At 37.3% G+C, this 26,036-nt stretch overlaps 1 protein-coding gene and 1 non-coding gene across 3 annotated transcripts in view; both read left to right on the plus strand.

The window, feature by feature from the left end:
• Positions 1-26,036, plus strand: part of LOC112046289 (tRNA dimethylallyltransferase) — a 270,203-nt gene that overhangs the window by 162,640 nt on the left and 81,527 nt on the right. The window lies entirely within an intron of this gene.
• On the plus strand, positions 2,140-2,213 carry Trnat-agu (transfer RNA threonine (anticodon AGU)). The gene has a single exon. It is a non-coding gene; the product is annotated as a tRNA-Thr (tRNA).

A 26,036-nucleotide genomic window follows, 5' to 3' on the forward strand; every position in this document is an offset into this window, starting at 1 on the left:
CTCGCAGTGGCGTTCACCAGGTTTTAAATAGGTTTGCCATTGTACCTCGTACGTGCAAATTGTATAAAATAGAGAATTTCTTCTCCAATACAGGTTCGTAATGAGTCTTCAGGGTAGGTGTAGTGTTTGCACACACTCTCTGGGTGATCGGTTGATCACTCGGTGTATCACATCCAGTTGGTTGAACACTGTATCTACTTAGTACATCGTGGTACGTATTGCTGTAGCAGCAAAGTGCAACTGCCCCCTCTTGTCCGAGGCTTGTATTTATATACTCATCTATTGACAGTCTAGGCTGTTGACATATACTGCAGTAGGCAATGCACTTTTTCATCTATGAAATGCACACCGCTGCTAATTATGTAATCGGTATATGTGTTTCTTAGGTTTTCCCTTGACAATTAATTATGGTCTTAAAGACCTGAAGCTTTTCGTCATTATCAGCCTATTCTTAGGACCAGACCTCCCTCCTAAAAGGAGTCACTCGTCAGGTACACGCCGGGCCTACAGTAGCTAACTGAACCTGTGCCCACAAGTTTCGGTAAGGGCCAGGCAATCAGAATTCCCGTCGCGCCGCCCGCCGCACATACGTAATTACTGTAACATGGTAATGAGCTATTGTTTGTTTGTTTGTCATAAATCGTGGACGTGCACAATTAGCCGGCGCTAGGTGTTCCCACGCGTATTCCGTTTTATAATGGACCGTATTCCTCGCGCGTACACTGTCACCGTACGCAAAAAAAGCATCGATATTACATATAATATAGTATTGTTGGGGGAATGTAGTCGTGGAAAAAGTTTGGCCTTATGATGCTATTGATGATTCTGCAGCGCTGACAGCAGCGAAGACGTTTTATGTCTGCGTCAAGTCGAGCCGTCATGCACGCAGCGACCAACACACAATCAGTGTGGGTGCTGCAGAAACATGGGTATACTTGATCGTCAATGTCTAGCATAACACGGCATAGTATCATATTAGAATAGGTGTCCAGAACTGCACTGGTAGGTTTGGCTTAGCGGGGAGATTGATTTGAGCGAAGAAGGAAAGCCTCAAGTAGTTATAAGTTTCCTTCCTTAATCCTACATCCATCGGTCACAAGTCCGGGACTTCGCTTAAGGTTATACTCAGCCACTCGAGGGATTATTGGTAACATTCTTTGTGGGAATTGTAAGACCCGATAGGATAACATTCATAATTGTGTTTTGCCCTTTAAATCTGCTTCTGATGTCAACAATACCGGCCGCCACACTATGCTCTTCGCCTCCTCCTACCTCGCCTCGAGGTACGGGCAGGGGTGGAAACTGACCCCCCTCCCCCATAGAAGTGTTTTGCAATTTAACTGACTTTGTTTCTTCCATACTAAAGTAAAAGTGAGCTCATGTCACTTAAGGTTTGGTTTCGGCCGAAAATGTAGTGACTAAAATCGAGAAAGTATAGTTATGATGGTTTGTGCATGAAGAGAGGATAAATGAAAGGAGACTATCAAAAGTACTAATACACTATACTATATATAACTTTGAACTAACTGATTGAGAATAAATTATTCTGCTGACTGTACCCGATCACGATTTCATTCAGTAATCACACCGACCAATCATACGTTACGTCCTAAGATTTATAAACTCAAATATTATAATATCCATACATAATGTGGATTACACAAGCTGTTACGACAGGGCGAAACGAGAATATATTTATATTTATAACTTGTGGTTCAACTTTGTACATTTTTCATGCATTTTGTTACAAAAGAAGGTAATTTACAAAATATATGAGACGAACCGACGTTCCGGTTCCCGTGAGATAAAATATAGCCTGTGACTCTCACAAATAACGTGACTTTGTAGTGGTAAAAGAGTTTTCAAAATCGGTTCAGTAGACCCTGAGATTAACCCATACAATACCACTAACATTATTACCTCTTTATAATATTAGTATAGAAACACAATTACCGACACAGTTCAATAGTCGAACGAGTTACAAAGTTAGTGACAATGGGAGAAAAAAGAAAAAAATAAGATAAACTGTTTACGTGCAATTATAGCGTAAATATGTGTTACTATGTCACACACATGTAAACAATGATAAGATAAAGCTCGTCGTGTGAATGGTTCGGTAAATTCGCCGCTGCAGTCACCGGCGCCGTGGCTTAGTTGGTTAAAGCGCCTGTCTAGTAAACAGGAGATCGCGAGTTCGAATCTCGCCGGGGCCTTGAGGTTGTTAATATTTTTTATTTTTACTTTTGGTATTTTAGGTTTTTATATATTTTATATGTGTTTTGTACACTGTTTTTAATTTTAAAGTTGGTATATGTACGGTTTCAAAATTGTAGCATTTCAGGGTTTCCACGTCAAATATGTGATCCATATTTTGGATTTACAACCCCGAAGTTTTATTATTATATTTTTCACTAACACCAAAGTAAACTAACTCCAAAGTAGGTATAAAAATTCACTGTAATTGATTTATCGGATGTTGTGTATGGAACGTAATAATATTTCTCAGTTTTTTACAACATTAGTATGGGTTTTATTAGAAGCCTAATTAACCTTTTTTTTTTACTTTATTCATGCTGGTTCCACCCCCACTTGATTAGATACCTATCATTTGTATTCCTATTGTTTTATAGAACCATGCATTTATTAAGTATGATTAATAACTCAATTATCATCATATAGTGTTAGATATTACGATAATTGAGTTATAAATTCTGTAATATTCGTTGCTACATGTTACAACATTGAAGCAACGGATAACATAATTTTCTTTTATTTTATAAAAGTACTCTTATCAGTATAACAGCCCAATTATGATGCCTCCCAAATCCGGAAGACGAAGCGTAAAAATTAAAACTGACAAACAAACCCTTGGTCATGTTTGAAAACAATAAAATGGGCTTCTTAATCACTAATGAGAGTACCTTCCTGTTGGGCTTTTAGGGTTCCGTAGAAGAAAGCCCTTTTACTGTCTATTTGACACTGCGGTTGATCTGATTAAGGTATGGATGCTTTTGAATCAACATGATATTTTTCTATTAGTATTGGAACGAAGTTCCTTATCGTGCGTTGCGAAAGGGGGCTAGACGGATAAAATTAAGACCAAATGTTGTAACGACACTTTTTGCTATAGTTGTAAGCCGCGCGGCGTGCGCGTGTTTCTGTCTGTCTCTCTCTCTCTCTCTATCATAGAAAGCAAGCCAGTTATTTTCATTTCATCTTTCTATTTCGCATTGAACAGTGTGGTGTCGCGGCGATTATTTTTGTTGAGTGTATACAGGTTTTTTGTACATAATAAATAATAAGAACTTCGTTCCATCCGGGTGTCCATTGACATTTTATAATAATGTTAATGGGTATATCCGTTAACTTAAATCTACATCTATGAGAGTTCAAAACGCACAATAGACTCAATTTAAAAGCCTTAATAGACTGTACTATACTAATAGTTTTTGTTTAATTTTGTTTTGTTGTTTATTCTTAATAATTAGGTACATCTTAATCCTAACATTCGTGATATTTTTTTAGTATATTATTGGGAGAAACTTATTGGGAAACACCACCTTACTGGGACACTATTCGAAAAATTCTTAACAACAATCGCGATCAAGATATGCAAATAATAATTGAAATAAGCTACAAGACGAAATACTAATAATAATCAACTGTTTATATTTTTCTTACTAGTTTAATTAATTAACTAGCTTCCTTTCCTATGGAAGGCGTTTAGCGAGTTTATACAGTGACCCTAAAAACATCACAAAAGAATCAAATGTAACTATTGGCCATTTTAGAGTCAACATCGAAGATGCTCCGGTTTCGGAGTGAAATTAGTAGAGGTTATTATATCGTGTTGTCGCTTTGTAGTTTTTTCGAGAGTAGCATAAAAAACCACAACTATCTGTTCATACGGAACCCTTAAACGTTAAAACCGTTTCGTAAACGTCCGATATCATTTTTAATTTGAAGGATGATTATGTAAATTTGACGTTTACCGGTCTACTGAGTCCGGCCGTGTTTTACCTGCCCATGCCGAGCTGCAGGTGTTGAGCTGTGCCCAGCTATGGGCCGGACTTACAATCTATTTAGATCTCCTATACAGATTAACTGTATGCTTATTAAACATTCTGTTTGATTCATCGTCGGATGGTCCGCTCGTGTATATTCACAATTTGAATAATTTATTGTTTTAATTTTTTTTTTAATTTTCGAGGGTTATTTGGTCTAGTGGATGTAACGTATTTTAGTCGCAAACGTTGATACGTGTATATTCAATTAAATAGGTTTTATTTGATATCGATGTAGAAGGTAGGATTTATGTAGATATTTTTATGGATTTTTATAGGCGTTGCGATCTATTGGTGCTGATAGTAAAAGCTCCTTTATGAGAGAGGAGGAGATTATCATTATTTCTTTCGCAAAGTAGCATTTCTGTTTAGGTTCTGGTCAAGATACAGGCTTCAAATCACTTTTTTACCAGTCGTCATTATCATTAACAGCCTTTTTGAAAGGCTAAACAGGGCAAGTCAGTACACGTGCTTCCCTCCATAAAGGAAAGAAGGAGACATGAAGCTTAGACCCACCACGCTGCTTCAATGCGATTTGTCGTTTAACACCAATTCTTTTCGATCACTAACAGACGTTAATAATATATGACCTTTCCATTTCGAGATAAAAATATTACTAAAAAAAACTTAGAAGATAGAAAAGCTCAGTATTTCACATCTCGGCTCAGGACTCAAACCCAGGTCCTTGTGATCCAAAGCCACATAAGCTAACCACTGGACCAGTGAGGCAGACCAAAGAAACTTTACCAATGTGGAGCCCTATACCATAACAATCCTCTGCCTCCGATTCCGGAGGGTGTGGGTTCGAATCCGGTCCGGGGCATGCACCTCCAACTTTTCAGGTGTGTACATTTTAAGAAATTAAATATCACGTGTCTATAACGGTGAAGGAAAACATCGTGAGGAAACCTGCATACCTGAGAATTTTCTCAATTCTCAGCGTGTGTGAAGTCTGCCAATTCGTATTGGGCCAGCGTAGTGGAGTGTTGGCCCTCTCATTCTGAAAAGAGACTGAGAAGAGACGAATATGGGTTGATAAAGAGAGAAGAGAGAGATACCATATCAATGACCACACATTACATTGGAATTAAAGGATAGGTGTCCTTTTTAAAGGTTAAATTAACAACGATAGCAACGAGTTGCGAAGCTGAAGTGGCAATGGGCGGGGCACCTACTTCGAAGAGCCGATGAACGTTGGGGTCCCAAAGTGCTGGAATGGCGACCCCGCACTAATAAGCGCAGTGTTGGTCGACCCCCCACCAGGTGGACTGACGACATCAAGCGAATCGCAGGGATGCGCTGGATGCAGATGGCTTCGTATCGTGATGTTTGGAAGTCCATCGGCTGATATGATGATGATGATGATGATAGTTAAATTAATCATGATTTTTATTATTCGCCGAGTTGACTCATTGGCACAGATTCACCACTTTTGTCAAAACTCCAAACGTTTGAACATCGGCGGAAAGTTGCCAGTTAGTCTGTGTGTTATAGGATACTTTTTCAGATTTTGGAGAGTGTGTGCAGTAGCTATTCGACGTCATACCACCCTCGCCTTTTTACCATTACACCGCAAGACCCGTACAAAACGCTTTGCGTTTTCTTTTCACATACGCACGGCTAGGATTTGGAATGCCCTTCCCAAGTCTGTGTTTCCTGAATCTTATAACTTGGGTATCTTCAAAACAAGAGTGAATAGGCACCTTCTAAGCAAGCGTGAACATCTTAGATTATCTATACTTACCAACAGGTTGGATCATGGTCAAACGTGAGCCTATTTGCATATAAAAAAAGCCAATTACGATTTGTCCAGTAAACTCACCAGTTAAATGAAGTTGCAAAGTAAACTTCCCTGTGGTCGAGTACAAGTTATCTACTTACGGTTTAATTGTTTTTTCATAGGTTATTAAGTGAATGCGAGACCTTGGGTGTAGGAACTTACTCGAGGAACATTGTAGCCATGCCCTTTATGGAAGCTTTTAATTATTTTATACTACCAGACCTCACAGACTTTGTCGTGTCCGAACCTTGGCTTACGCTTGTTCACGGTTTACGATTTTTATTTATTTTTCAAATATCGGTGGTTAAATTTTTAGCGGTCAATTTTCATCTAAATATATAAAACTCAATGGTGACTGACTGACATAGTGATCTGTAAGCGCACAGCCCAAACCACTGGACGGATCAAGCTGGAATTTAGCATGCAGGTAGATGTTATGACGTAGGCATCCGCTAAGAAAGGATTTTTATCAATTTTATCTACCCCCAAGGGGATAAAATAGGGGATGAAATTTGTATGAAACTTTGTCAATTATGCGGCGAGATGGCTGAAATTTGGATTGAATATACGGAACATTAAATTAGCTACGAAGATTGCAATGCCACCAGGTGCGATCGTAAACTAAGGGAGAAACTAAGCTAAAATACACTAAAACACTTAATTATTATTTAATTTCACCATCATAAGTCAATTTGCCAATTTTCGTGTGTAAATAAATAATAATACTTAATTGCAGATAGAAAAATGTTAATAGACAAAAAAGAAATATTTTCTTAGGCAAAGAAAAATATTTAGACTTTGTCTAGGAAAAAATGCAAGCAATATTACCATGATGTGTAAGCGATACGTTATATAAAGGGTAAACAGAAAGATAATGGACCTGGGGGTTGAAGGGTGGCTTTGTTGATATTTATATTCATTCCTCTTCCCTTTTATCTGCAAAAAGTCTTTTTGACCGACTGCAAAAAAGACTAACTTAGTATATCAAAAACAGAATTTATATCTTTAGGGCCTTATCATACTAGCGGTTTGCAAGCGGTTGCGAAGCGGAGCGGGCGTACAGCGAAAACGTCGCGGAGGCGTCGCAGATTCGCAACGTATCGGTCGCGATTCTGTAGCGAATTAACGACGTACAGTACACTGATGTTAGTTTTGGTACTTCGAGGACGCCGGAGACGAAAACTAAAGAATCGATGAATTTGGGAAAACCCATTAACAATTAAGCGAATGGAAGAAAGCGATTTTGTGTTTTTTTGCAAACGAATAAAAAATAATCCAAAACAATTTCGTTCCTATCTGCGAAACCTACATTTTATCGTACATCGTACAAGAGCCAAGAGAGTCGTACAAATACAAATAAATCGTACGGTTGGCAACACTGGGATGGAACAGCGTTTGTATGTGTTAGTAGAAAATTGCGTATTCGTAGCGCGCCCGTAACGTATACGTAGCGAGCCCGCTGCGCTTTGAGAACGCTAGTATGATAGCTCTGTTAAAGTTTGTATGTTATTGTGTTTATTGGTTACTAGCCGACGCCCGCGACTTCGTCCGCGTGAAACTCGATGTAAACTTTCAAGTACCCCTATCCTACCCCTACCCTACCTCTACCCTACCCCTACCCTACCCCTAGCCTACCCATAGCCTACCCATAGCCTACCCCTACCCCTACCCTACTCCTACCTACCTCTACCCTACTTTTCTGGTTGATTTTTTACACCTTGTGTCCGAATAACCCAAATATCTTACGGAACCCTATTTTTTTCAAAATAAAATGTAGCCTATGTTACTTGTGGATAATGTAGCTTTCGAATGGTGAAAGAATTCATTACAATCAAACAAACAAACAAACATACAAACAAAGTTTTCCCCTTTATAATATTAGTATAGATAAAACAAGCAAACACGGCTGGAATGAGGTACAGATTAGCTTAGTATAACTATTGTAATCGATAAAATATACCAAGTTAATAAATGCTAGGTATAGTAACAGTTGTGTGCATTTTAGGAAATTAAATATCACTTGTCTCAAACGGTGAAGGAATAACATCGTGAGGAAACCTGCATACCAGAGAATTTTCTTGATTCTCTGCGTGTGTGAAGTCTGCCAATCCGCATTGGGCCAGCGTGGTGGACTATTGGCCTAACCCCTCTCATTCTGAGAGGAGACTCGAGCTCAGCAGTGAGCCGAATATGGGTTGATAACGTATAGTAACAGTATAGATAGTGTAACTACCGTTTTTCGATTTGATACTCATTATTATAAAATATCTCCTTAATTTTGTAACTTCCGAAACCATGTAATTCCAGTGAACCTGACGAGTGAACGGTGCTTATCCGCCGTGACCACTAACCACCAGTAATGCAACAGGTTATAACCTAATATGAGTAAAATGTCAGTTAAATATCTCCTCAAGATATGAGGAACCTACACCGTGACGATAGTTCCCTTTTACGGGCTAGGGTGGCCATGAGATATACTCTTTGAGGTCCTGGTATATATTTATTTATTTAAAAAAAATCTTGTAACACAATTTTAAATGCAGTCCTTGTCTTAGGCTATTATATCCATTCCTTTTCACTTACCTGCTACTCCTTATGGAGAGAGTGAGAGAGGTATCTTTGATGATTTCATTTAAGAAAGGTCTGGTAACGCCGGCCACTGGCGATCAAGTTAGGAGCTCGCATAAGGATCAGTAGGGGACACTGTCGAAATCACACTAATAACCACATTTAGATATTTTTTTCACATCCCACACCCCTACGCGTGCTATTGACAGCGCTATTAATTTACTTAACCGTCCGTGGCTGGTGTTAAGCTTTTTAAAGCCGGGCTTTGGGCGAGTAAAGATGAGCCGGAACGCTTAATCACTTACCGACACGATTTAGCGTTCTCAGCTTCCTTATCATAACTCAATAAGTTGTCAGCTTTTTCCATAAATAATTTATATCTAAAATCAATTATGCTAGAAGCAAAAAGAGGTAGATGTTTACAACTGGCATACAAAAAATATTTCAGCGACGTTGTCAACGGTGCTATGACAGTGCGGCGACTGAGCTCAGGTTTGCTAATTAGCATAGTATTAACGTGCCACTTACGGTCTGCGTATAACATCTCCACCTCTTTTTTTTTCTTCAAAATTCAAAATTCATTTATTTCAAGTAGGCTCACTTTACAAGCACTTTTGACACGTCAGTTGACTATTTAAAGATTCTACCACCGGTTCGTAAGGCAGGTTCTGCTGAGAAGATACTTCTAGCATTATTGTCTAAAACAATAGGACAATATACATGAAGATCCAAAATCGTGGACCCTGCACATAAAGACTGATCCAATGTGAGGCGACGTGAGAACCGCCCAATTATAGGGGATTGCCCTAATTTAATTACGAAGTTGTTACACCTCAGCTGGTTTACGAGTGGCCGGCTAAGGACGTTGGCTATCGGGGAAGCATTTATTAATGTAATATTTTAGTTATGTACCCACATATTATCTGCTGTCATCAAATATATGTTTTACTACGAGGATAATTACTCTCACTTGTTTATTTCCGTTAATCATCGTTATGAGCAATTATCAGCCTTTATGCTACTTTTCTCAATAAGTTAAAAGTTTTTACTAAACGCAAGCTTATTAAAAAATCGTATTAAGTATAGTGTTAAGGTTTATTCAGACGACAAACATGCTTGGCATACGATTGTGTACTTAGTTCTAGATAAATTTGTAAAACGGTGATAAACAAAAAATTAACCCTGGCTGATTTTGTTATGGGCTCTTCTCACACAAAGACGCATTTGGAACCCTCGTAACTTTAACTTTAAGTTTTCGACCAATCATTATAACCAGTATCTAATAACATTATTACCTGACGTTTCGAAAGTGCTTGTAAACTAAGCCTAATTGAAATAAATGAACTTTGAACGACGTACTACTAGACTTACCCCTTATATGAGAGGGTTTGAAGCTTACACTCACCACGCTGTTCCAATTCGGGCTGGCGTGCTCAGGCTGATATTTGACTCTGTAACGGTCACTATCATAATGATAAAATCATCAAGCAGTCCCGGTTGAGGTTGGGTTGAGTAGGGATAGAGTTTCACGCGGACGAAGTCGCGGGCGTCGGCTAGTAAATACATAAATATAAGTAAACACAAGTAATCACAACACCCACAAAAATAAGTAAAACTCCTACCGTATGGCAACACCGTCATACGCCGTGGGCTGGTAATGTCGGCAGTTGTAAATCCGACGTTCATTGCCGTGCACGTCCAAACAAAATAAATATATCCGCGGAGAATCGCCGCGAACTGAGGAAAGAAACAACTGAATAGTCCAAATAGGATACGTTCATAACTCACCTACATTTGTAGGTCAGTTACGTCAAAACAAACAGTTTGTTATGTGTCCATTACTTTTCTGTATATCCGATTTAACTTGTAGGATGGGGATTTATTGCATGCTGTAAACAAAGGGATTAAAGTATGTGAAATGTAGAATGACTAAAATAACTGAATGATACATTTTGTGTAATATCTGATCAGTATAATATCTGCGTAGATGGACTTACGCTACATGCAATAATGACATAAGTCCGTTATCATTGGTATAGTACGCGGCCAGCAAGTTGAACAATGCACAGTAACACACAGAAATGGAGAGATCCGCAGAAGAACCAAAGTCACCGACATAGCTCAACGAGTTGCGAAGCAGAAGTGGCAATGGGCGGGGCAAATATTTCGAAGAGCCGATGGACGTTGGGGTCCCAAAGTGCCGGAATGGCGACCCCGCACTAGTAAGCGCAGTGTTGATCGACCCCCCACCAGGTGGACTGACGACATCAAGCGAGTCGCAGGGATTTGCTGGATGTAGATGGCTCAGTATCGTGATGTTTGGAAGTCCCTACAAAATGCCTATGTCCTGCAGTGGACGTCCATCGGCTGATATGATGATGATGATGATGATGACCCATAATGGGTTATTATTACACAAAACCTGCCAAAAACGTGGTGAGTCTAAGCTTGAACCATTTAAAAATTTTTGACCATTTTTGATCAACTCCACCTACGAGTAGTCCCGTTTTTCGAAACTCTGACCTGGTTAGCTGCTGGGCCGTGATAGCCCAGTTGATATGACCTCTGCTTCCGACTCCGGAGGGTGTAGGTTCGAATCCGGTCCGGAGCACGTACCTCCAACTTTTCAATTATCACGTGTCTCAAACGGAAAAACGTCGTGAGGAAACCTGAGAATTGTCTTAATTCTCTGCGTGTGTGTGCCAATCCACATTGGGCCAGCGTGGCGGACTAATTGGTCTAGCCCCTCTCATTCTGAGAGGATACTCGAGTTCAGCAGTGAACCGAATATGGGTTGAAAATGATCTGGTTAGCAAAATCTAGTTCTTTTATAAAACAAACAGCCAACTAATCGACTTAAAGGGAACGTATAAACGAGTATGTTTACTCGAAAAAGTCTGTTCCGAAAGAATTGTATGAATAAATAAGAGAACAAGGCCAAGGACGCAATACAAGTAAAACTAAAGCGATTCCTCAAACAAAATGGAAGAGAGTACATAATAATTCTTTTCAAAACCAATTTGCTTGACGATATTTATTTTGGGTGGATCGCCGCGGCTATAAACGTTGGATTTATTGCACGACCTCCCCGCTAAGTTGTAACTGTGTTGCTATGCCATAAAAATCCCCCATTATTTGAGGACTTTCAGTTGTGAAGATTTTATATTATTTTTTATTGAACACGGAAATATTTTTACATGACAGTGTACTTCGGTAGTTTACTACTTGGAATAAGTGCAGAATTATTCTTGCACTCATTATTATCAGGCTTTTTTACCGGCCCACGTGTGGGCCAGACTTCCCTCCGTATAAGAAAGGGATGTGGAGCCTAGATCCACCACGCTTCTCCAGTGCGGGTTGGCGGACCGACATCTTGACGTAGATACTTTCTGAGGCACGAGATATACTCGTAACACCACCAACTACCCAATTCCAGGTTGCGAATAGCTGGGAAGAAGTACAAACTCTATATTTCTGACTCTGACCCCGTACTAATGAACAACCCACCACCTCCCATAGCATTTTCAACCTCTCGGTAATTTGGGCCGAAGCGAGGGAGGGCGAACCCGGTACTTGCTCTTTGCGTGTTCCCGGGACGCCTTCTTGACTCCCTACAAGTTATTTTCTCTTTTCGCTCCTTGTCCCTTGATACTCACTCTCCCCCTTCTGGGGCTGGACGACACACGACGTTGAGATCCGCTTTCCCGCCGCGCTTTTGACGGCCTCCGTGGCGCAGTGGTATGCGCGGTGGATTTACAAGACGGAGGTCCTGGGTTCGATCCCCGGCTGGGTCGATTGAAGTTTCTTAATTGGTCTGGCTGGTGGGAGGCATCGGCCGTGGCTAGTTACCACCCTATCGGCAAAGACGTACCGCCAAGCGATTTAGCGTCCCGGTTCGATGTCGTGTACAAACCGAAAGGAGTGTGGATTTCATCCTACTCCTAGCAAGTTAGCCCGCTTCCATCTTGGATTGCATCATCGCTTACCATCAGGTGAGATTGTAGGGCTAACTTGTAGAGAATAAAAAAAACAAGGCAAGTTAAATTAAAGCTTTTTAACGAGCTTTTCCAAACAATCTATACTAATATTATAAAGAGGTAAAGTTTGTAAGTTTGTAAGTTTGTCACATTTTTTAAATGGGGTAATCTTCGGAACTACTGGTCCGATTTTAAAAATTCTTTCACCAGTAGAATGCTACATTATCGGGGAGTGCTATAGGCTATATTTTATATTGGTATCATATATATTAGCCGAGTTATCACAGTTTTTGTCATACAGGTCGGACTGAAAATCCTCTTAAACAGACTTATTCGCATGCGCTGCCTTAACTATTGTGTAAAACTGAAATTAATGTATGGAGACTTTATGTATCTTTAAAAGTTCTACAAAAAAGTCCGCGACACCATATATCTATTTTCTATATATTAGCAGATATAGTACTTTTTGTGTTTTAAAAATTATTAATTTTATATACTTAGGTTTACGTCATTGTTTATACAACTAAACTTTAATCCTTATTAAAATAAATTATTTAATAATCACAAGGATATTATGGAGATAAGATTTGCCCTTTACAGTATGTTAATTACTTAAATAGTTTCGGAGAAAAAACAAAATTTGTAAAAGACGCAGAAATTCCGCTATATGAAGCCCGGCGCTTTCAATTACGTAGTTTCCGTTCCCGTGTGAATTTGGGGATCAAACATACCCATAACACTCGCAAATAACGTAGCTTTCTATTGGTAAAACAATTTTCCAAATCGGTCCAGTAGATCCAGAGATTACCTCTATTTCTCTTGGTCATACCACCACTCTCGAAGGACAGGACCGATTTTGCTAAGGGTAGGAGTAAGATAAAGAAGTTACAGGGTAGGGTTGGGTACGGTTAGGGAAGCGTAGGGGTAGTGTAGGGGTAGGGTAGGTTTAGGGCCGGGTTTAGGGTAGTGGTAGGGTAGGGGCAGAGGTAGGGTAGGAGTAGGGTGGGGGTAGGGTAGGGTAGTAGTAAAGTTGACATCGAAATTTACGCGGACGAAGTCGCGGGCGTCCGCTAGTTTAAAATAAATTAATTAAAATACTAGGCAGATAAAGTAAGTGAGTAAAAAGTGACGAAGGTATCTAAGGCTCTTGGACTATAAGTACGCGCCACGGGCTGACAAAAACCGCCGTGTATAAAACGGAACGGGAAACGGCGCTCTTACACGAAAACTCCCATAACGTTCCGTTTTACGGCAAACAATGGTGTTTATAAATACACTGAACCCCACGGACGATGTGCATTTTTTATGACACGTTTGTGTTTCTGCTTTAGGTTGACTATATGATTATACTAGCGGACGCCCGCGACTTCGTCCGCGTGGAATTCAGTTTTTCACAAATCCCGCGGGAACTATGAATTTGTTCGGGATAAAAAGGTAGTCTGTATATTATCCAGCCTATTAAATAGTTGTAAAACGTTGTAGCAAACTTTTTTTGATAAAGTAATGATTTAATTATTATAGTAGAATTTAATAATGAAATTTATTAATTAGCCAAAGCACAGAAAACATATGTGGCCAAAGCCAAATCGGTTGAGTAGTTGCAGCGTTAAAGAGTAACAAACATTCAAACATACAAACTTTTGCGTTTATAATATTAGTAGGATGATTCGGGTTTTGACGGCCTCCGTGGCGAAGTGGTATGCGCTGTAAATGTACGAGACCGGCTGGGCCGATTGAGGTTTTCTTGAAATTGATTCAGGTCTGGCTGATGGGGTCTTCAGCCGTTGCTAGTTACCACCCTACTGGCGATAACGTACTGCCAAGCGATTTAGCGTTCCAGTACGATATCGTGTAGAAACCGAAAGGGGTGTTGTGGTGGTGGTGGTGTGTGAAACTCCAAATCAATTAGCGGTACGTCTTTGTCGATAGGGTGGTAACCAGCCACGGCCGAAGCAGTCAAAGGCTTTGGCTATATTAAATTAAGGGGATTGCAAAAGTTGAATCGATACGAATATCATAGTCGTAGGTGAGAAATTTGCTACCCTCTTAATTACTTAGTATTGAAATATTTGGAAACACCTTTCGCGCAGTACTGTTTAGTATAAAATATACTGTACTGTTAATAACCTGTCAACTGCACGTTGCAATACTAAACTGCTACTAAAACTTGGCAAGCTTATCTATAATATGCTAATACGAGTACCTCCTCCGGAAGTTTTTCAAATTCCTTTTTAAGTATTTTGTGTGCATCACACAGGAAGTGTGTGAGCTTAACTCAACGAGCAGGTCTGAAACAGCTTTCACAAATCCCGTAGAAACCATTACCGATCCCGTAGGAATTTTGGGATAAAACATACAACCGCTTGCCCAGCATGGTCATTTACGGTCATAACCTTTCAGTTATTAATGCATGAAAGCGAAACATCCAAACAAACAAACCAACATCACATTCATAATATTTAAACAAATATATGAAGTTATTACACTGAATCGGCTCATTAGTTATTATAAAATATTAATTTTTATAAAACTTTAAAATGAATTTTTACACTGAATCGGCCCACTAGTAATTGTAAAAATATTACCTTTTATAAAACATTGCATGAATTTAACTTTACTTTAAAAAGAAGGAAATAATAAATACTCAAAAATAATTTTAATTTGATATTTCCGTGCAAAAAGCACCAGGAGAGCAGGGTTGGTGCAGAGGCGACTGTAATGACTAAGAGGCTGTTAAGAGCCGAGTGCGCTCCGCCCGTAACGACTTGGCACGGGAACACGAAACTCCACGTCGTTTGCGTAACTAAAAAACGTTTTTCATTCCCATATTTTGATATGAAGTTATTAGGAGTGCAGAATTTGTGCGGAGCAAACTACTTATACACAGTTAAACGTCGAGTGCCTCGTTCGTTAATGACGGCGACGCATCTACTTCGTATGAAGAAAGTCTTGACGATTCTTTCTCTATACTAACGCCTGCGACTCCGTTTGCGTGTTTTGTTTTATAAAAGTGACGTATGTTTAATCAAGGTGCAATATTCGATTATAGCAAATACTGTAGCATTCCATTGGTGAAAGAGTTTTCAAATTTAGTAAAAAGCGTAACAAACAAAGTAGCACTTATATTAGGAGTTAGGATTGTAAGACATATAATGATGTCTTTAGGCCGATATCGATATTTAAAATCTTAACAAATAATATGTACTAAGTATATGTAAATTTACTATAGCTAACCAATTGATTAAACAGACGACTATAACTCATACAACAAAAGGAAATTAAAAATGTTAGGTACACATTTCAATGACTCTATGTTTGTTATCTATTAAGGCCCATACTCACTCGGCGACTGTACGACCATCATTTTTTTAAAGTAATAAATGTGGTCAAAGAATCTTTATTTCTCTTAAAGAATTTACATTCACTTACAGAGAAACAACTATAAATAAATCTTATTAACTATTTTACAGTCAGCTGTATGCAAACAATTTTTTTCATTCTACCTACAGAAATTTACGATGTTCGGTGCGAAATCGTTACCACAGAGTAAGTGTTAGTGGTAATACCACTGTATATATTTTCTTAATTTAGTTTTAAATGTGTTTAACGATTTGGCATTCTTCACATCCACTGGTAATTTATTATAGATTTGCACGCCTTCAAATTTTATATGTCTCTTACCGAGACAAGTCCTTTGATGCGGTAGCAAAATATGATCCTTTCTACGGCTGATTCGACTCTGCACCTGATGTACTTTTGTAAAAGTAATATGTGTGTGAATTGTTTTATTAAGAATTTTTCTTATTAATATACAAGTATAGTAGGCATGTAATTGTTTGATATTCATGATGTCTGTATTTTTGTACAATTTGGATGTAGGAGTTAGGTAGTCATAATTAAATAACATTTTGATTATTTTGTTTTGAGAAATTTGTAGGTCTTTAAGGTTTGTCTTTGTTGCAAAACCCCAAATTTCAATCAAATATATTAAGTGAGGTTTTACTAAGGCGTTGTAAATTAATTTGCGGACTGGGAGAGGAAGACAGTGAGTAATATTTCGCAGTGATCCCATCAAGGAGGAAATTTTGCATCTAATATGTTTAATTTGAGTTTTCCAATTTAAGTCACAATCTAACCTTAGGCCAAGATATTTTTCAGTCTTTTTTGGTTCTAAAATTTGGTTGTAAAGACGCAAAGGAGTGTAACATGGAATTGTTTTGTTTTTATTTTTGAAGATAATATAGCTTGTTTTTGAGACATTAATAGTTAAAAGATTTTCTTCAAACCATTCGGAGAGAGTATCCAGATCTTGTTGAACATGACTTATTATGTTAATTATAGAACTACCGTAATAGAAAAGACAAGTATCATCAGCATATAGAGATAGGTGCCCGTGGAGTTTGATCTTATGTATAGAATTTATGTAAATAAGAAATAGAAGTGGGCCTAGTATTGATCCTTGAGGCACACCATATCCAGAGGTACTATTTTGATACTTTTGGTTTGGATACTTGAGGTTTACTTTGTTATTTACCAATTTTTACTATTTGATATCTATTTTGTAAGTAAGATTCTAATATTTTGTATGCCGTTCCTGTAATGCCTATATCTAAGAGTTTTTGCAATAGTTTTGGATGGCTAACGGTATCAAATGCCTTTTTTAAATCAATAAATAAGCCTAATGCAATTTTTTTCTGATCTATATTTGTGTGCAATTTGGTTATTAAATCAACTGTCGCGGAGAGAGTGTTCGACTGTGACCGAAAACCATATGGTTTTTTATAAATAAAATCAATAGAAGTTAGATATTTGTCCAATCTAGAGTATATAGTTTTTTCAATAATTTTGGACATTACCGGTAATATTGAAATTGGACGATAATTATTAGGGTCGATCTTAGTGCCCGCTTTATGAATAGGTGTCACTCTAGCTATTTTTAATGAGTCTGGAAAAAGTCCTTCAGCGAAGTTCCTATTAATACAGTCTGTCAATACATTTCCCATTAGTTTAAAAATACATTTGATGGCCTTTGTGGATATGCCATCAATTCCTGTGCTACTATTTGGGTCTAGGTTGCCAACAATTTTATGAATTTCTTCAACTTCACAGGGCATGAATGAAGTGAGTCTAGTATTATGTGTTTGGGTGTTTAGGAGTGTGTATGAGGGAGGTGCTTGCTGGGATAGATATGCAGTTGGTAAATGGGGTTGCTTTTTCGCTAGTATGTTATTTGCAAGAGCCGAACCAATCGTGGAAAAGAAAACATTAAACGTTTCGCAAATTTCATTTTCATCGGCTATAGGACCTAGTGTAGTCACCAGTTTAGGAGGCGAGCAGATGGTTTTGATTTTATTATTAGATAATGTGTTCAGTACATTCCACATTTTTTTAGGTTGTCTTGTATACTTATTAAATTCATTATAGTAATAGCTTCCTTTAGCATTTTTTATTTTCTCTGCTGTATTTTTCCGTTCCGATAAAAAATCAGCTTTTAGTTCGTCATTATTGGGATCTGTTTTTAATTTGTACCACGCTGTATTTCGTTGTTGTATTGTAGCGATTATTTCTTTACATATCCAATCTTCGAGGGAATAAATAGTCGATGGAATCGGTCGATGGATAATGTATCCATCCATTGGTGAAAGGAAGCGCTCATAAGTAGATATCCTAGTAGTAGCCTCAAAATTTTTGCTATATCTTTTAAACATTACCAAAATTCCCATTTACCTACAACTAGCCGGGAAAGACTGTATTAGGAGTGGTTACATCAATAGACCAACGGGGCGGGGATCGAACCACCAGCCCTCGGTGATGAGTCTGACCGCTCTTACAGTTGAGCTATTGATGCTCTAAATATACGTCTTAGGCATCTGTCTATCCAGACGGTCAGTTGTAAACTATAAATACACGGCTACTTTTACATCGTATTAGATCAGCGGCCCCTTTCGTATACTCAATCTAGGTAAAAAGTATCTTTGAGCAAAATTTAAAATTATTTATTTATTTAATTTTACAGGTTTTGCTTTAATGTGTTTATTAACCGACTTCAAAACAAAGGAGGTGGTTCTCAATTCGACGCGTAGGTTTTTTAGGTTTGTTACCTCATAACTTCCTCGTTTATTAACTAATTTTAAAAATTCTTGTTTTTGTTTGAAAGAGCAGTAAACTTCCCGATAATTGCATTTTTTTGTTACAAAGATTTTATTTTAGGTTGTCTGATGGAGATCATTTCATGCTCGTAGCAATAAGGCTACTTATTGTCCTAGTTTACTTTAAGTAAATATTTTTGTTATCTATATTTAATATTATAAAGAGGTAAAGTTTGTGGTACTGAACCGACTTTGAAAATCTTCTGCCACTTGAAAGCCCCGTTATTTGTAAGTGGCTATATTTTATCCCCGTATTTTCACGTGAACTTGAACTACGTGGGTGAAACCGGGGCGTCAACTAAGTATAAATAACTTAAATTTTCACGTAGCTATCGTTTCCGTACCGTAGGTTTTCTATCGCCTCACGTTGGCACGCTCTATAGTTTAATACCGTTCAAAGGATTTGTCTCATTTCGGAAAGTTAAATAGGGTATATCGGTATATGTCCCGAACTTCCCATATTTTTTTAAATAGAATATTTTATGTCTTATACTCGTAATTATTTTTAGATGAAGAGAAAACAAAATAAAGGTACCTAACCTACGTATTTTTTCAGGCTGTTCCTTGCCGTAAAAAGTCGCCCAGTGAGATAGAGCCCTTAGAGTACACTGTAAAATGTATATAAATACACGCTTCTAAAATGTGCGCGACCAATTCTTTCAGTAACCAGGTGTAAAATGAGGCCAGCGGCGTGATAAACGTTGGATAGACAATTGGTTGCTCGTATTGTATGTAGGTCACTGTTTCACTGTGCCGTTTGTATTGATGAAAGGTAATCAAGGTCCACATTTGTCTTTCTTATGATAATGAGATGAAACAGGCAGTTCCACCTGATGTCGAGTGGTGTTAGGGTTGTGGGCACCCCTTTACTTAGATTGTACCATATTTTAATATAGTCTTAACTTGAATAGTAAGTAGATTCAAGTACTAAAGATATAGAGAAAGTTATAAAGAAAATCAAGTAGCCTATACATTGTTTCAGGCTTAGTTGTATACCTATATGCCACGAACTTCCAAACTCCAGGCTGCTATTAGGATTTTTCATCCCAAAAACGTATTTTTTTTGTTGGCCTAACCCAGGCTTCGAATCTGGACCTCATTATACGGACCTGAACTAGCTTACAACGGAACCAATGAGGCAGTTTGATTGCAGTACTTGCGGACATCAGCGACTGACACTCTTTTTCACAAATTCCGCAGGAACCATTGATTTTTCTTTGTTAAAAAGTATGCTATGTTAATTCAGAGTACAATCTATCTCCATTTGCAAATCGCTTAGTACTTGCAACGTAAATGAGTAACAAAACAGTTTGTGAAAAAAAATAGAAGAAGATGAACAATAAGTTAGTTACGTATCATGTGATGACTGTCTGAAAAAATCACTCTAAACGATAACAGTATGTCAACTACCACGTTATGCCTGTCTGAAAAACCACCCTGAACATTCGCTTTGTTTCAGTAACCTCGCATAAATATATACAAATACAAAGTATTTAATATTTAAACGAAAACGAGGCATTTGTATTCGTGCCTAGATACTTCCTCATAGCCGCGTGCGACACGGCGCTACACTCATGCACTCATACACTTATACACTCGTACACTCATACACTCGTATACTCATACACTCATACACTCATACACTGGTACACTCGTACTCGTATCACTATTTATTGTAATTACGCGAGCGCCGCCCACATTTTATCGCGAATCCGGAACGGCCCTGAAAATTTCAGCGCGTCTGCCCTTGAACCAGTGAAACGGGAACGGTGTCGGCGATAAACTCACAGGGTTGTCACCTACTGACATTTCGAATTTATTCGAGTAGCTCTTTTGTCTCCGAATTTTTTACCAATATTTCCGATCCCCTAAATTTGTCAAAAGACATTAGAAGTATGTAAGACAACTGTCCACAGAGGGAGCTATTTATACATAAAGTTAGTAATGAAGTTAGTTATATAGCCTTTTGATATAGTTATTAAGATGACAGCTCTTGAATCTTTGTGTGTGTGTGTGTGTGTGTGTGTGTAACATAAAAGTACCTGAATAAAGCAGAAATGCCTTGTCTAATTATTTAGAGTCATACAGTGGGAGTTTTTTTTAGTTTAACGCTATCTACTTCTAAATTACCTACGTATATTATAATGACCTTAATCTGTATAAAATATTATATTTTTTTATCTATGTGTCCTATCTATGAGTCCAAAATGTAATTAATCCATTGTGTGTCAAAATCGTAATTAATGTAATACTCGTCCTTTTTTTTCAATCGATCATGTTTTTTATACGATCTCGGTTGACAACCCTAGCGATAATAAACTGATAGACTTTATATACCTTGTAGTTTACAACATGTTCAGAGGAAAACTTCCAACCTCAACGCGTCAGTTATAGCATCAAAGCCTACGCCTAACTTCAAAATATTTATAAAACATGATGGATTCAAAATTTTCTTTTTTAAAAGACGTTGAAAAATCTGAAGAATGAAATACTAATGTATGTACCTAAACATTTAAAATTCAAAATTTTATTTCAAGTTTTCGTTTACAAGCACTTTTAAAACATCAGGTTATTATGTTCAGATGATAAGTAAGATGACAGTCCACCCGGCAATTTACTTATATTTAAAAAAAACTTGATAATTCTGAATATATAATAATTTATTTATTTTCCTATCATCCGCGAAAAGCCAACAAAACCATGCGACAACGTCACCCCGGTCCGACAAAATATTCTTTACGTACGTTTCACCCCGAAACCGGAGCATCCTCAGGAGATGTTGACTCTACAACGTGCAATTGCAAAGTCTTTGCAATTGCGTCGTCGCACATCGCATGGGTTAAAAATACTACAAAGCAACTTGATTTTATTTCACCAATTATAACTAATCGCAAACTGTTAGTTGAAGCCAAACTATTAAAAAGCTCGAAATCTTTTTAATTTTATTTATTTATAATAAGAATATTTTTGTCATATTGTTTAATCCAATTTTTCTCTATTTGATACATAGCATTCGAATACACGTATTTTTTTTTTAATTCATGTCCGTGTTCCACGCCAATAGCTAAAAGCGAATATCACAAAGAGCTTAATTAAAAGCCAATTTCCGAACATAAAGTTGTACATTTATCACAAAGTAGGATATCTTAATTAACAAATCCCTATGAATTGGCAATTGTCATCGGAATGATAAGAATTTCCGTTGGCGAGAGGCCGCGGCGGGGCGTCGTCATAGCAACCGATGGGATGTGACGTCATTGGCAATGGTACTTTGCCATTCATATCATATTGTGGGTCAATGTTAGGCACGATGTACACTGGTGTAGTTTAATAGTACTCAATATTTCTACTCAATATGTTTATAGAGTACCTCTATACCTTAACGTTATTAAGGTTTATTTTTTGTAAAAATACTAAAAATTCTTTTGACTTGTTTAATTTAAAGTGCCATTGCTGACAACATGCATTAAGGTCCTTAGGCCCAGGACTAGTATTTTATTGATTGCTCAAATTCTATTAATGTATGTGATATGAGACTCGTACAAACTCATGAATGTAGTGAATCATGGTTCAGTGCATTAGTGTTTTCCTACGAAGTCTGGTAGATGCCTATTTATATATTGGCAAAGCTTAATACCTTGATGTAAATTAATTAGTTGCTTAACTCAATATTCAAAAATATTTAAACCTTTCACAGTACAGTGCTTAGAATTTAGATTGTAATTGAAAGTAAAAACAATAAAAGTTATATACATCCAATTTTTCGACAGTGGACAATATTGGTTATATTGAACAATTGAAGATAGCTGCATGATTTTGCTGTTTTAATTTAGTTCAATTTGTATTTCTCACAATAAATTTTGTTCTTTCTTTTTATATTATAGTCCCTAAAATTAGTTTTTATACAGAAAATCTATAACTAACCAAAAAAAATGAATAGTGGAAGCACTCAACGCGGGGACCGTGTAGTGTAGACCATGCTTTATAATATTTAAGGACAACGACACGACCTTAGAATCGCCATTTGTCGGCGAACTACATTAGAATATATTAGTTTTTTTTTATTGAGTCTTACAAGGCTATCAACCATCTTCACGGCCATCGGGGGCTAATTCAGTACGCTGAATTTTAAACGCTATTCCTGTTTGTTCTTGGAATTTAAAGATGAAGAGGTCCCAAACAACCTCGCGCTTGACCTTAGATGGGACGTCGTAACCTACATTCAAAAAGACAGTTTTTCTTCGTTACCACGTTGATTGGAATATAAAATTAATTCAATTGAATTGAGCTACGTACATACGTACTCATGTTTGGAATTCAGAAACATGAAATTCCAACGTTGTCTACCTAATTCATACTATTGTAAATAATGATAAACCCCATTTTCTGAAGTTAGGTATTCCATAATATTATATACGATTAGGTATTATTAATTAGTTACATTATACATACATTTAAATTTAAACGATTATAAATAAATTAATTATGCCTACCTTATATTATACCTTAGATACTGGATAGAATGATTTTCTTCTACATTATTTAATAGGTCCCGACTGTTTTCTAATTGCTTTCTACACTTCTGGACTGAACTTATTTTTTTTTCTTTTCAGTTTTTTTATATTTTATGCAGTCGGGTTTTTTTATTTGTTTAATTAATTTATTTATTTCACACTTTTTAGTTACGATAGTTAATTTCGGATTTATTTATTACGTTTATTACAAAGTACGTTTTCTAATTGTAGTTTTTTTAAACATGGCCATGATATACCATTTTAGAATCCTTACAAAAAGCTCTTTAATTTGATAACCATATTGCAATATTAGAAAAAAAATTTTTTTTTTCGCCTCGAGTCTATAGCATCTCACCGTCGTCTTGTAAATTTTTTTTAGTTTCACCTATCTAAGAACACTTGGGTTATTGAGAAAAATCTAATTACGTAAATCCATTCAGTGGTTTGGAAGATATGAGGTAATAATGAATATTACATACATACATACATACATAAAGATACGCGCGAAAAACATAATAACCATTCTTTCAGTCGGGTAAAAAACCTTAGCAATTAATTTACTGGGCACTTAATTTTACCTCGTTACTTTAATTGAAGTGTTTTTCGACTTTACTTAAAACCATAATAACATAATCTAACGCTTTAAAAGTTCTTGTAAGCTAAGCCTACTTGCAATAAAAGAATTTTGGACAAGAATTTGAGTTTTAAATACGTGTTTGACTCCCGTTATTTATACATTTAACATCGAAAAACATGAATACAACCGACTTCCAACACAAAAATTAAACTAAACCTAACCTAACCTAAACTAAAAAGCAAATAATAACATCGTACCTATGTGCTACCTTCTGATCAGTTTGAAGGAGGTGCTAAGCCAGTTTAATTCAAGCCGTTTAAATTACAAAATTTCTGTGGTTCACTCAGAAACGCCTTCAAACTGATCAGAATGTAGTTCCGATTAATATATAATTATTAATTATTATATATTAAGCGGAAATATCGCTGGACATACATAAAAAAACATACATACAGCCGAACATAGAACCTTCTCCTTTTTAGAAGTCGGTTAAAAAGGCCTGCGTAGGCGCAGATAGGTATATCAGCTGCGACACAGTAGGAGATTCGACTGAATCAACAGACGGCCACTATATATGACACACATTAACATAACTAGAATTCAACGGATTCTATATATCTCACGAAATTGTAACCGGGAAGACATTAAGAACTAAACAAATATAGATTTAATTTATTCGCATCGGATTGGCGTATTGTCACGTGACATTCGCTGGCAAATGGTATCGTAATAGAATTTTTATTTTGTTTTTTTATTATTTACTAGCGGACGCCCGCGACTTCGTCCGCGTGAAACTCTATGTAAACTTTCAATTACCTCTACCCTACCCCTACCATACCTTTGCTATAAACCTCACGGAGCCCGAGACCTTTCCAACGAATGAAAAACGGTGGAAATCGGTTCGTGCGTTCTGGAGTTATAGCGTCAGGAAGGAAAACCCGACTTATTTTTATATAGTAGACTAACTGACGCCGCGCGGTTTCACTTGCGTGTTCCCGGTTCCCGTAGGAATACAGGAATAATATATACCTATAGCCTTCCTCGATAAATGGGTTATCTAACACTGAAATAATTTTTTGAATCGGACCAGTGGTTCCTGAAAATAGCACGTTCAATCAAACGTTCAGCTTTATAATATTAGTATAGATTTATTTATTGTAGTAACACTAATAAGTTTCTATATACAAAAGAATTTTTTTATAATTCATTTATGAACTTTGTTAGTTCCATATTCTATTCTTTCTCAATAAAAAAAATTACTTTGTTACAAATTAAGAAACTAAAGTTAATAAATTAATTATAAGTAACAATACTCATCATTAAGTGGATATGACCATTGTGTTTGATTAGGAAGGCGTAGGCCTGTAGTGCTAACATGCGACCGAAGAGAAATAGACAAAGTTTCAGCTACTGGCGGCGTGGCAATCACACCTATCTCTTTCGTTCCAACGCGATGCGAAAGTGACGGCGATATTCCCGGTAGCGTCGTAATTGGTTGACTTTTCTCTATTTCTCTACAAGAGATTATCTCGTTTGTGGCTTGTTAGCGCCACTGAGAATTTTCTTAATTCATTTCGTGTATGTAATATGCCAATCCGCATTGGACCAGCGTGGTGGACTATAAGCCTAACCCATCTCATTGTGAGAGGAGACTCGTACTTATCAGTGAGCTAAATATGTGTTATTAATGATGATGATGATGATGACGATGATCGGTTGGTTTAACGTGTTCTGCGAGGCACGGGGTTTATCACTAACTTCCCAACTCCGGGCTAAGAATTTTTACTGAAAATGTGTTAGAAGATAGAATAGCTCAGTAGTCCATAACCTGGCCCAGACCTGACCCCAGTACCTCGTAATCCAAAGTCACATAGGCTTACCTTTGGATCGGCGGCCCTGTATTTCGTAGTATAAAATGGGGCTATAAAAGACATTAAAGATAAATATAATCTAATAAAGTGCGTAGTTTCAGACAGAATGTAATTCCGCTTGTATTTTAAAACACCAAATCTCACCTTGAGGACTGAACTTTTCCTACATTTGTATCACTTTTGCCATTATAAATTATAATAACACCACACGTTTGTTAAATTGAGGATATTTATCTAAAAACTGTACTTTTTTTTTGTTCGGCCGATGCGTAAAATTCAGCATTCCACTCCGAGGCTCGGGTACACCCACTTTCCTAACTCCAGGGAACCTACTAATACCTAACCTTTTTTTGGAATAATAGCTAGATATTTTATAGCCCGACTCAAGACTCGAACTAAGACGTAGGAACTCACGGATAGGTACGTAAAGGTAAGTACGTAAGCTAACCACTAGCTTGCGTACTTACCTGTTGATCCTAGTTCGAAACAAGATTGTTATCAAGGCTTACCACAACCTTTTGCATAATCATCGTGAT

Source organism: Bicyclus anynana, chromosome 15 (genome assembly GCF_947172395.1).
Source record: "Bicyclus anynana chromosome 15, ilBicAnyn1.1, whole genome shotgun sequence".
NCBI lineage: Eukaryota > Metazoa > Arthropoda > Insecta > Lepidoptera > Nymphalidae > Bicyclus > Bicyclus anynana.